Source organism: Mustela putorius, unplaced genomic scaffold, assembly GCF_011764305.1.
Source record: "Mustela putorius furo isolate JIRA1106 unplaced genomic scaffold, ASM1176430v1.1 tig00000174_pilon_pilon_pilon, whole genome shotgun sequence".
Classification (NCBI taxonomy): Eukaryota; Metazoa; Chordata; class Mammalia; order Carnivora; family Mustelidae; genus Mustela; species Mustela putorius.
Window position 1 is genome coordinate 23,364,936 of NW_025421304.1, and position 12,065 is coordinate 23,377,000.

The window sequence follows — 12,065 nt, forward strand, 5'->3', positions numbered from 1 at the left end:
TTATCACAGCTGGAGTAAAAGTTATCCAATTAAGTCATTTATTCTAGCATTCCTTTTGGAATAGACTTATGAAATCATTGCCACAACGGGAGAAAAAATTTTTCCAATATGCAAGAATTTCCCCAGTATGCAAGTTCTCACCTAAGCTGAAGACTAAGACTGATAGGAGTAAAACTGTGGGAGGGAAACAACAGCTCAAAGAACTGAATTTTCTCTTTCCTGATCTTATCTCATCAACTAAAAAGCCTCAAAAGTTACAGCTTTTTTTTTTAACCCCTAAGACTCTGTTCTTCAAAACAATTTCCTTGATAATTACTTAAAAACAGTCACTGACTCTGAAGTGAGTTGATGTTTAAGAAAAAAAAATGCCTCATGATTAGGATAAGATAATCAGTCCTAGGTAAGAGGAAGCAGAGGGTGGCCCAAGCCCTAGTAGAGAGTGGCTCAGGATTAGTTAAGGTGGAACTGGGGAGAGTCACAAGCATTTTTTTTTTTTCCTTGCAGGAAGTGTTATGTATCTTGCTGTCTAGCTGACAGGAAAAGCAATATTTAGAGTTCTCCCGGCCTTTCCCAAGCACTTTTGAAATACCAAGGCTATATCTAATTAGATAATGATACTATTAATGTGAACTAGGGAAAGTAAGAACAACTCTCCTTAAGAATCAGGTAAGCTTGTATTTCTGATGTCTCTACCTCCAGAAGGTAGCTAGACACTTTTTCCTAAGTGGCAAAAATAAAATTAATTTATCTTCAAAATTACATGTGTATCACATTTCATTTTAGAACTTAACAGGATTATCTACATGCACATTAAAATCATGAAGATTTTTGACTGAAGCTGTGTTGGGGAGAGAGACATTGAGACAGGGATTAATGTCTTCAAGCAATGAAAGGAATGACAGAGAAGCTGAAGATGACTGCCGCTGAAGGGTTAGAGTATAGCTTGGCACAATGCCTTGCTGTTTAAGTCAGGGGGCTCTAAGGAGGAGGTAGGATAATTGTTAGGAAGCAGCTTCATAAAGGCACTGAGAAGACCTACTCTCTCTCCCTGTCAGTGAAGGAAGATAACAAGTAAGATCCTAAAAGAACAGAGGAAGTTTAAAGAAGAGATGGTATATAGAATACTGTTGAAAAAATGCTGTGGATTTCTGAGGGCACAATGACAAGGTTTCAGTTTAAAAAAAAAATGGGAAAGCAGGGAAGGAAGGGAGGAAAGAAAGAAAAAAGAAAAGAAAAGGATGGAAGAAAGAAAAATGAATCGCAAGATAGATTTTATCTCTTTCTAAGAGGTATAAGTAAAATTATTTGCTCAAAATCATAAACTTTGTACACTTTGAGATAGAATTTGAGTAACAGTACCACACCAAAGCTCAAGAATTTCCAAAATTTTTTGCTACCATGATTCAGAAACTATCTAATGCAGTTAGAGAGTCATTTTGGTGTGGGAATCACCTCTGACCATGCACTACTCTCTTATTTTCCACATCTACATGGTATGACATGCTAGGAATAGGACATATCTTTATCAATTCTGAGATACTTCTGAAAATTATTTTTTTCCTGTATAGCTTATACATTGATTATCTTTATGTAACTGCAACATAGAATATAATGAAAATGGACAGAAGGGTGCATGGATGGCTGTCAGTTATGCATCTGCATTCGGCTCAGATTATGATCTCAGAATCCTAGGATGGAACCCCACATCAGGTTCCCTGCTCAGTGGGGAGTCTGCTTCTCCCACTTCCTCTGCACTAGCCCACTCATGCTCTCATTCTCTTTCAAATAAATAAATAAAATCTTTAAAAAGAGAGAGAATAAACAGATACGGAATTGGCTGGGTTCAAATCCCAACTCTAGCATTTTATTAGATGTGAGGTTAAGATTAATCAATTAAACCAGTTATATTAAATCAGTTAAACTTTCTGAGTCTGTCTGATGGTTGTGGTATTGGGATAACAATACCTAACTTGTAGTTACGTTAAAATAGTGTTAAGGTGGATTGGGCAATTGAACTTCAATTTAAATTTTTAAAAATTTCTATATTATGAAGAAAATATAACATAATTCATTACTAATGAGAGGAAAATTTTCCTTATTCTCACAGAAGCCAATAGAGAGGAGAGGAAAAAGAGGAACACCCTTGTAAACTGTTTCTTAGACCTCATGTACCTAGATTTCTGTTCTACTTTCTTGGATATAGAATAAATTTTCTGTTCTTTAATAGTACAGAGTAATAAACGTTCAGATATCCTAAGGTAAACCTGGGGATCAATGGGGGGTGGGAAGTTAATTTACACTGTACACTAGAAGGAGGACATTAGGTGTGGGGAGTAAGTTTGAAAATGAAGAAAAGGAATTATTGCAGGAGGTGGGACTTTAGTATGGTGGAAAAGAGAGTGGAGTTTTACGAATGGTATTTTAGTCATCTAAATGTCTCTAATGTAAAATTGGTCATTTATATAATGTCTTCATTAAAGTCAGCTACAAAGTTATGCCTTATTAGCAGGAGACTGAGCCAACTGTTGGGAGAAAGTAAAAAAATCACCTTTCCAAAGCCATAAATTATTCAATGAAAGAGCACTTAAACTCTAAATCAACCCTACCCTACTTTCTTCTCTGCTCCACCTTATTTTTCTCCTTCATTTACTTCTAGGCCTGAGATCTGGGGTCTCTTCATTCCACTTAATGCCCTACCCTTGGGGAGTTCACAGGTTCTTTGCATTTCAGAAACCAGTTTAAAGATACCACTTAAACAACTTTATGATGCAAGATTAGCGGTATAAAATAACTTAATCTGATGGTTCCCCACTGAAACAAACAAACAAACAAAGATAAAACTCTAATGTTTTCATTGAAATGACTCTGTCCACCTGGATATAGAGGTCATGTTCCAAAGACAGGGAAAAGGCGATAAGCTTGTGAAATTTCCATAAAGGAGAGAGGTCTCTGAACAAATTATAAATTCTGCCAAAGAAGGGACTAGTAGATAACTACATGGAAGGCAGTGAGGAGACAGACATTAAAAATGGCAGCCATGGAAGATGTAGCTAATATTTTCTGACGATGAACCTATTAGCAGAGAACTCTTGTGAGGTATATAAACACAACCCACCTATAGAAGGAGTGGTGGGCATATAATGTTGCAAAAACTGGGACTCAACAGATACATTTTATCCAAAAGGATGAAAGGTAGTCATTGGGCTGTCAGGACTGAATGCCAGAGTCAGCGCTATTTACCCAGGGCCAGATGAGCCTTAGTAACACTACACAAGATAGCCAAAGTCTTAGGGAGTCCTGACAGTGGGTACCATTAGAAATCTGACAAGTGAGATCTAATCCAGTTTAACTTGATGTTGAAAAGTAAACATATCTGATATTTCTGGAACCCAAGTGTCAAGAACACAATGAAATTAGGTCACACAGTTTGTAATATAGAGATTATTACAATAATTATTACAAGAATATACATTACAATTTATAGTCTATCTGGGTACAAGATGGGAACACAATTATTAAAAGAAGGCATATCTTTATAGATATGAAGACCTATAGGCACCAGTGTAAGATTGCCTGATTTAGAGTCCTAATTTAGAGTTAATACCTACCTCACAGGGATATTGCAAGCAGTGAATGAGATCATTCATAGAAAATAACTCATCACAGTTCTAGGCACATCAGAGGTATTCAGTGTCACCTTTATCAGAGCGTTACTCTAAGTGATTCTGCAAATTTTGCCAATCACATACAGATTCTCACCATATAACACAGAACTAAAACCACCCAAAGTTTGGAAAAGTACAATGTTATTATAAATATATATATATATTATATATTATATATATATTATATATTATATATATTATATATATATATATATACTTTTTTTCCCCCCTATCAGTTGGAGAAGTGCAAGAACATCAGTCTGAATTTCTCTCGGAGATAAACCAATCCCTCAGCTGGACTTCTTCCTTCCAGGAGGAGGGTTGCTTGGAAAGAGCTGGTAATGTTGAGCCTGGCCACTGAATTGACACCACTGAACCATTTTGTTGCTCTCAGTTATAAAGGCATTATCTGTTTAAGCAAAAAAGGAAAGCCTCAACCTTTTGCATGCACAAAGTTTAGAGACCCACAGTATTTAAACTAATTAGCTTCTAACAGGAGGTCTTAGTTTTGTAATATTTCACACGATAGACAGATGCTTCCCTACCGGCGACAGTTGTCTTCCGGGGCAATTAGTCAGCCACCAATTGAAGACTTTTAACACTACCATTTCTTTTTCAGCTTTCAGTATCAGGCATTTAAACATGTTATGAGTGTTAATTAATTTACACTTTCAGAAAAAATGTCAAGGGTTTCTGAGAAGTAGTAGGAGATGTGCATAATCTGTTGCTGTATGGCATTAGGAGTTTGCATCCCCTCTTATACTTAGAAATATTAACCCACCTCTGAATTGGAATCATAGGGTTGAAATGCAGATTAAGAACAGTTAGTGTCCTAACATTATGAAGTTGATCAAGTCAAGGGCGTATGCTATGTAAAGACTATTAATATAACTACTATTATTATCATTACTGGGGATACTGTTTTTCATGTCCCATGCACACTATGATTTGCAAATAACTTTGACTTATATTTTCACTCTGCAGTTAAAGAATTATTATCCATATTTGGTGCATTAAAGGCTTAAAATTCATAGAGCCCAAATAACTTGACACAGGCATACATATACTAAAAGTGTAGCCATGATTTGAATTCCAAACATCTGATATGCTTTTAACTACCCCCACTCTGACTCACTTAATGGATTTGAATGGACGTTTTTACTGGTGATAATTGGAACAGTAAGGGATTCAACAGGAAACAGATGGTATACTCAAATTAGGATAATTTGAAGAAAGTTTACTTAAAAAGGGACTATATATCAAAGTGCGGTGGTAGGGTAATCACAATGAATGATATGCACAAAACCCTGGTCTGGTAATAAAAGAGCTATTACTATCCCAGGACCTAAGGAAACAAGGGTGATAAGCAGTTACTGAAATATAGGCCATCCTGAAAAACGCAAACGATTTTCATGAAGGACACAGCAGGCCCAAGATGACTTGCAAAAGGAAGGTGGGGACCTAAATACACTTACCTCAGTTTCATTTTTGCTTCTGATCCCCTGCCAGGGCTCTCTAATGTTCTAATCCAGTCCCAACACCAGAGGCATGGGAACTCTTTGATGTCCTTCATAAAGTTCTTTTGCAGCAGTGAACAGAGTAGAGAATGAAAAAATTAAATGTGAAGGGCAAACGGAAGAGAACACACATGAAGGCACTGTTTACATTGAGGTAAGTGTGGCTAGAAGAGACACTACTATTTCAAAAGTAGTTTGTTATAACTTCTCTCACTCTCAGTCTCAAAATTTATTTTTGATGATAATTTTTGATTAAATAATGTTAGTTTTTAAATAATAGACAATATAATTGTGGATATATATATTCACTATATACATACACACATACATACATATATGTGTGTATATATATACATATGTATACATGTACATACATACATATATTAAACAAGACATTTCAACTTTTTTTATTACTCCATTTCCCAGATAAGAAACTGAGATTCAAGGATAAAAGCCATCTTGACCAGCACCTTATAAATAACATAAGGCAGGTGCTATAGTAGATAATTTAACACATGTGTAAAGTTCTTTTCCTGCCCACATTCCCTATCATGGATCCAGCAGTAAGTTTTTTCCACCTGAGAATGCTAGATATACGTCTATGCAATTAACATCTCCGCCTAAACCTATAGAATGTCTCTGGCAACCTGCTCAAATTTCAACATGTAAATTGTAAAATAGGTTAGGGAAAAGTAGAACATTCTGTCATCTGGCACCTAATTTAGGATATTAGTACATTAACAACACTAAATATTGTCTTTCCCCTTGTTACTCTTTTACATTTTATTGCACTGAATCATCAGGAGTATTACACTGCTAAAAAAATATCCTATAAATTGAATATGCTTTTCTTAAACTTATGACAGACCATGTTTTGATTAAATCATAATATGCCAAAAATATAAGTAAGAAATGTATATATTTTTAGGTAATTAACAGTTGGAATTAGAGATGAATAGCACTTCCTCCCCCTTACCAGTTGGTTGGTGATTATAACTGGTATTTTTGTCCAGGCCAATTTTTATCATCAGTCTTTCTTACAGAAACTAACAGCCACTTCATCTTTTCAGCTGCTGTAATTCATCCAATTTCATATAAGGACTATAAGAGATGGAGTTGAAATCAGAGAAGAAAAACACCATTTCCCAGAGTTTGGGGCCCCACTGGTATCAATCAACTGGGTTATATTCAGATATTTTCACAATAATTGATGTAGAGGGTTAAATAAAATACTTTGCATTCTCTTGTTATAGAAATTCTCCAAAACGTGTTGTTTTTAGTAGTACTCACATTTCTAGCATGCCCATTGTTTTTGTTTTGTTTTGTTTTGTTTTGTTTTTGTTTTTCTCTTCAATTATGATGCTAACAAGACTGTGCCCTAACTCTACATCCTCAAAAGCAAGGATCCTATGACTGGTCTGGGAAGTTGCAGTACAGCCTGTGATTCTCTCCTCCCCAAAGCAGAGAAGTCAGACAAACCTTTGAATTAGTACTGGAATTATTATAATAAACATATTGACCCTCATTTAAGTGAATGTGAATGGTTAAACACATAGTTCTCAATTGCATACATCTCAGACAAACCAGAGCTAGGAATTAATCCTAGGTGGGCTTACTTGACTCAAAAACATATGTTCTTTTTATACTTTCTATGTTGGGTTAAATGCTGAGGTTGAAAAACAAAGAACCAAAGACCTGATGGTGAAATTAGAAGGAACCCTATAAGGATCTGAACTCAGGGAACAGCAATAGGAACAGGAAACCCAACATAAGTGGGACCAGAACCTACAAACTGCTCATATTTATTCAACACCTGTTATGGACTACAGACTGTGTTAGACACTATCCACTATTAACCCATACAATATGAACAGACCTCACATTTGAGTCTGTAGTTATCAGAAGCACAATGATTTGCAGATAGGAAAGAGCAAGTAGCAACAGAAAGAAAAGAAGAATTTTTATTTAGACTTTCCTCAGTTAACTAAGATAGTTGTCAAAGTATAACAGCTGAGGTCAATGTAAGGTTCTCAGGGCCTTCAATTAAGTTATATCACAACAATGAAAAAGACATAAAGTTAATGTTAACTAAAAATCAAAGGATTAATAAAACACATATAGATGCAATATAATATGTTTAGTGTAAATTTTAAATTGATCCACAAATCAACCCAATTGATACCAGTAATTTATTTTACTTTAAAATAAATAAATAAAATGTATTTTATTTTATGTTAAATTAAGGAGTAATGGGGTCATGTGTTATACTTTTCTATTCTTCTAAAGTTTTTCAGCATAGTTATATTATTACTTTTAACATGGAAGAGTAATTTCTTTAAAAAAAACTTAAAATCCCCAAACAGTTAAGTGATTCCTCTGGTTTAGGAATATTATTTCTTTTTTTTTTTTTTTAAGATTTTTTTTATTTATTTGAGACAGTGCACATGCACAAGTTGGGGAAGGAGCAGAGGGAGAGAATCTTCAAGCATGCTCTCCACTGAACATAGAGCCAAAAAAGGAGCTCAATCTCAGGACATCATGGTCTGAGCCAAAACCAGAGTTGGATACTCAACCAGCTGAGCCACCCAGGTGCCCCTAGAAAAATATTTCTATTTATTAGTATGACTTGAAATTATTGTAACTAAATTTAACCCTTAAATATTATGTCTATAGGTGCTCTTGGTTCAAATAAAACTCTTCCTAAGGAATGGCCCCAGCTTAGTTTAAATCAAACTCCCTGTGGAAAGGGTCCACTATGTATTATAGTTGGCCAGTTACAAAAACCCTAGGTTTTCTACTGTAAGATATCCTACAAAGTGACTCAGTCTCCCTAAAGGGCCCCACATATGGAGAAGGCCTGCCCAAACTAGCACTGAAGAAGGGAATCAGGTCTGTAGTGTGATATGCCTATAATACTCCATATAGTCATAGAGACCTTCTGCTTCTCTAACTGCAAGAGGTAGCAATGCAGAATGCTGTCACATTCAATTGTTTTTAATAAGCCCTTGTGTGTTTTCATCTTAACACTTTGGAAATGTGTGCAAATGTGTGAAAACAAATTAAAAGGTAAAGCCAGAATTTTGAGAAAAACCCCACATCCCTAAATATATGCAAATGCTAAAAAGGACCACCTATGTTCTTCATATTCAGACAACGGCATTGCATAGTTGATACATCATGGGGTGTTACAGGAGGCTAGATTTGAAAGCCAAACACATCAGTTAGCAACTGGGTATTGTAAATTTAGAGTGCTTCAGAAACAAGACTCTGAGATAAACATTAAAGTACAAGTAGTTAATTTGGGAAGAGATCACAGGAAACATCAGTAGGGAGAAAGGAAATAACAAAGAGGAAAGGGAATTGATTTAAGGTGCTTAAAAGTACAGGTTACTGTTACAGGCAACTGGGACTTAATCCCATTGGAAACCTTGTGAAATAATATGACTCAAAAGAGCAAGAAAGCTGGAGGACTGTATATCTACTCCCATCAGTCATTGATGAAGAGTTGATGAGAGATGTGGAAAGCAGTGCCTATGAACTCTACATGCATAAATTTTATGCTCTATGAATGTTTTCTCTCATTATTTAGAGTACAAGGTATTGACTCTATACATTGTTCAGAGGATGGAATTAGGGCTGGAATACTTTTTTAATGTCTTTTTGAAAATTGGGCACCTTGGCCTGGTAGCTTCCTGAAAAGTCCTGAATAGTCACATAAGAAAGGCATTCTGAGACTAGTAAGTAGCACATAAATAACAAGTGTGTGTTTGTGTGATATCAACAGGATTACTTGTTTAAGATTAACTTGGGAAGCTGGGGGGAGGGGGGTTGGGAGAAGGAGGGTGGGGTTATGGACATTGGGGAGGGTATGTGCTTTGGTGAGTGCTGTGAAGTGTGTAAACCTGGCGATTCACAGACCTGTACCCCTGGGGATAAAAATATATGTTCATAAAAAATAAAAATTAAAAAAAAAAGATTATCTAGGGAAGTAAAACAGTTATGCAATCACAATTCTCTGAGTCATCCCTAATATTATCTAGTCATTATAAGATACTGGAGAAAGTGATTTCTTGCTAAAATTCACATTTCTCATCCAAAACAAATAAAAACCAAAAATGAAACTGCTGATCTAGTATTAGTGTCAACACATATAGAGCTCCTTTCCTTCTGGGTTCACTGGCTGACCTCCCACATTAAAAACTCAGCATCTTCAACACAGTACTCCCAAAAGTCAGGAGTAAGATGAAAGCTTTGAATTTAAAGACAGACAATAATTTACATTCAATATTTAAGTTATACTCAAGACCACTGTGTGATCTAACAGTATAGAAACCTGGAATTTTCGGTCCTATTTTAAGCCAGAGAGTATCAAAGTTAACCAATTCCATTTTTTTTCAAGATTTTATTTATTTTTGATCAATTTTTTATTCAAATTTGATTCTATGTGGATTACAGATGTATAAAATCAGAAAAGTTAGACTGGTCTAGTTTAGGAAAGAGTGCGATTCCATAAACATCCATAAACCTATGTTTAAGTATCTCAGGCTTATTGACTTACTGACCCCTGAGGAAATTTTGAGAACTTTGGAGCTATCAAAATTCACTAAACTAGCTCTAAGTGCAAGTGGCTTGACCAGCCCACAGCTATGTGAACATGAAGCCAGGTGTAGAAATGGACATTGTGACTAATGAATGGCATTCTTCTTAATACTCAGCATCTAAGTACACATAATTAGCCCAGACATAGCTCTTTAGTGAAGAAGGTCTTTAAAATCTCAGTTGGCTTTCACAATACAAATCACTCTTGGTTAGAATTGCTCCAACAAGATAGAGGCAGGAAATAGGACATTCCCTGTAACTGCTGTGAAGATGGATTATTCCAAAGAGCCTTGTGCTGTCTTAGGTATGTAATACCATTGTATACAGCTTCCAAATGAAGTATACTGCACAGACAGGAAAGAACAATCAAAAAGAGGGATGACAATTTATATGGGAAACAAAGAAACTGAGGCCAAATAAATAAATCAGTAATGCGACCTGTGGTGAAAGGAGAAGAGGTAATTATTGTATTATGGTAGCTGTAGTCACTGTCAAAGTTGTAATGAGGAAAAATCCAAGTATTTTGGATAACTATGCCATTAATTCTCATCCCAACAACTTTATGGAATTTGGTAATTATATTCATTAATCCTAAAAAAGTAGTATATGATTTTTTTGTGTATCATAAAATTATTGTAAAGGGCTTGATTTATACAGAAGAAATGACATCATATAGACAATATAAATCCGTTGACATTATTTTTCCTTCTCCTGAATGGCAACTTTGTCTATATTTCAGTAAAAGCTGTGTTAAATTACAATGCTTTGGTAAGATGTCAAACACTTTTGTATTAACTAAAGGTCATCCATATTCAATACTCTTCTTATTAGTAGGCTGATCCCTTTTACTTTCTCATGAGATTTATCAATTTAGTTTTCTGCAATTATACTGAAATCTATAAAACTTTGATTTTCTATATTTTAAAATTTAAACATATCCATCTGTTACTAATATTCAATATACTTTAGAACAACCGTTTTGAAATCTACTTAGTTTTAATTTAACTCATTTGATATGGCTTGAAATCATTTTTTATAGTCTTGCCTGCAGTAGAGAAATATTGATATTCTGATTATTATGTATCTTTCAATTTCCTCATTAAGTCAATTATCCAAATCTTATTCATTTAATTAATCATTCAATTATTTAAATATTTGTTTTCCTAATAAATATTTATTGAGCCTTGATTATGTCAGGTGCTAAAATATAGTAATGACTAAGATGAACCATGTAGCTGCATTTATAGACTTTACAGTTAATCAAATCATTTTTTTTTCTTTTTGTTTTGTTTTACTGGTAATGCTAGTCCTTTCATTTTATAGGGACACGATTTTGTGTCAACTGCCTTGCTAACTCTAATTATGCTGGCATCCTTGCAAAGTTGGTACTATTCTACCTATTTTACTGGCATGGAAAGTATATCCTAATATAGGGTAAATAATGGGTATACAATAAAACTGCCAAATTAATGACTAAGCTGTACATGGAACTGAAGTCTTTTTGGCTGGCTGAAAAATACTGTACCTATCATATCACACTAATCTTAGAGGTTTCCAAGGGAGGGAAATGATGGCTAGATATCTTAAAGACTGAAATAGGTAATTGCAGCTTAGCTTGGGAATACATACAGATCACTATTACATTCAAAGTTATGGCATGGCATTAATGAAAATATTTCTCCACTTTTTATTCCATATATTATAGCTTAAAAAAATAAAACTCTTTTGTGGACACCTCTGGGATTGTATATCACTCCCCCATCCACATGTGAGGTAGCATAACTTCACCACCCCAATATCACATTTGATTTGATTCATCTAAAGCTGTGCCCCTGCAAGAAGAATATTTTAATTAAAACAAAACAACAACAACAACAAAACAAAGGAAATAGGTGCACCTGCGTGGTTCAGTGGGTTAAAGCCTCTGCCTTTGGCTCTGGTCATGATCCCAAGGTCCTTGGATCAAGCCCCACATTGGGTTCTCTCCTTGGCAGAGAGCCTGCTTTGCCGTCCTCCTGCCTGCCTCTCTGCCTACTTGTGATCTCTGTCTGTCAAATAAATAAATAAATAAAATCTTAAAAAATTTATATATATATGTATATTTATATTTATATATGAGCAGAGAAAGTGTTGGGTCAGTTTTTGGGTCAGTTGCTTTCCCATAGCTGAAACCATATGATAGAAAATTAGAATTTATCAGTGATTATATTTCCCAGTGTGTGAAAATGTAGAGAAAAATAAAACAAAACAAAGAAATACCCCAACATGTACTGAGAAAAATCAG